Here is a 2,150-nt window from a genome sequence, read left to right as displayed (position 1 = left end):
ACCCTTTTCATCGAATCCACTTCAACTAAAGTGGGAGAGACAAACACCCGCTAGCCACCTTATGCAACTAGTGCATGTTAGTCGGTGGAACCGGTCTCACGTAAGCGTACGTGTAAGGTTGGTCCGGGCCGCTTCATCCCACAATACCGCTGAAGCAAGATAAGACTAGTAGCGGCAAGCAAGTTGACAAGATCTACGCCCACAACAAAATTGTGTTCTACTCGTGCAATAGAGAACTACGCATAGACCTAGCTCATGATGCCACTGTTGGGGAACGTTGCAGAAAATTAAAAAATTTCCTACGGTTTCACCAAGATCCATCTATGAGTTCATCTAAGCAACGAGTCAAGGGAGTGAGTTTGCATCTACATACCACTTGTAGATCGCGTACGGAAGCGTTCGAGGGAGCGGTGATGATGGAGTCGTACTCGACGTGATTCAGATCACGATGACCAAGTGCTGAACGGACAGCACCTCCGCGTTCAACACACGTACGGTACGGGCGATGTCTCCTCCGTCTTGATCTAGCAAGGAGGAAGGAGAGGTTGAGGAAGACAGCTCCACCGGCAGCACGGCGGCGTGATGATGGTGGAGAAGCAGTACTCCGACAGGGCTTCGCCGAGCACACTACGGAGGAGGAGAGGTGTTGGGGAGGGGAGGGCTGCGCCTTGGCTTGGGTGCGTCTACCCTCCCTTCACCCCTCTATTTATAGGGGAAGGGGCAAGGGGGGCCGGCCCCTCTAGATGAGATCTAGAGGGGGGCGGCGGCCAGGGAGGGGTGGCTTGCCCCCCAAGCAAGGGGGGTGCGCCCCCTTTAGGGTTTCCCCCCAACCCTAGGCGCATGGGCCCAAGGGGGGGGGGCGCCCAGCCCACCAGGGGCTGGCTGCTATCCCCATGCAGCCCATGTGGCCCCCGGGAGGGGTGGCCCCTCCCGGTGGACCCCCGGAACCCCTCCGGTGGTCCCGGTACAATACCGGCATGACCCCGAAACTTTCCGGTGTCCGTTTGACAACTTCCCATATATAAATCTTTACCTCCGGACCCTTCCGGAACTCCTCGTGACGTCTGGGATCTCATCCGGGACTCCGAACAACATTCGTTAGTCACATACAAGTCTTCCTAATAACCCTAGCATCACCGAACCTTAAGTGTGTAGACCCTACGGGTTCGGGAGACACGCAGACATGACCGAGATGGCTCTCGGGCAATAACCAACAGCGGGATCTGGATACCCATGTTGGCTCCCACATGCTCCTCGATGATGTCATCGGATGAACCACGATGTCGAGGATTCAAGCAACCCCGTATACTATTCCCTTTGTCAATCGGTATGTTACATGCCCGAGACTCGATCGTCGGTATCCCAATACCTCGTTCAGTCTCGTTACCGACAAGTCACTTTACTCGTACCGTAATGCATGATCCCGTGACCAAACACTTGATCACCTTGAGCTCATTATGATGATGCATTACCGAGTAGGCCCAGAGATACCTCTCCGTCATACGGAGTGACAAATCCCAGTCTCGATCCGTGTCAACCCAACAGACACTTTCGGAGATACCTGTAGTGCACCTTTATAGTCACCCAGTTACGTTGTGACATTTGGTACACCCAAAGCACTCCTACGGTATCCGGGAGTTACACGATCTCATGGTCTAAGGAAGAGATACTTGACATTGGAAAAAGCTCTAGCAAAATGAACTACACGATCTTGTGCTATGCTTAGGATTGGGTCTTGTCCATCACGTCATTCTCCTAATGACGTGATCCCATTGTCAATGACATCTAATGTCCATAGTCAGGAAACCATGACTATCTGTTGACCAACGAGCTAGTCAACTAGAGGCTCACTAGGGACATGTTATGGTCTATGTATTCACACATGTATTACGATTTCCGGATAATACAATTATAGCATGAATAAAAGACAATTATCATGAACAAGGAAATATAATAATAACCCTTTTATTATTGCCTCTAGGGCATATTTCCAACAGAGAAAATCTCACAATGTTTTCTCTAATACTTCGCTAACCTTCCAAATGAGCTAGGAGATGAGTATATAAGGGCTAGGGACGAAGTTGGGGAAGGCAATGTTACAAAAGACCAAAAAGGCCTTCACACGAGACCAAAACGGGGCAGGCCGGGCA

Source organism: Triticum dicoccoides, chromosome 4B (assembly GCF_002162155.2).
Source record: "Triticum dicoccoides isolate Atlit2015 ecotype Zavitan chromosome 4B, WEW_v2.0, whole genome shotgun sequence".
NCBI lineage: Eukaryota > Viridiplantae > Streptophyta > Magnoliopsida > Poales > Poaceae > Triticum > Triticum dicoccoides.
Note: the sequence above shows the minus strand (reverse complement) of the source record.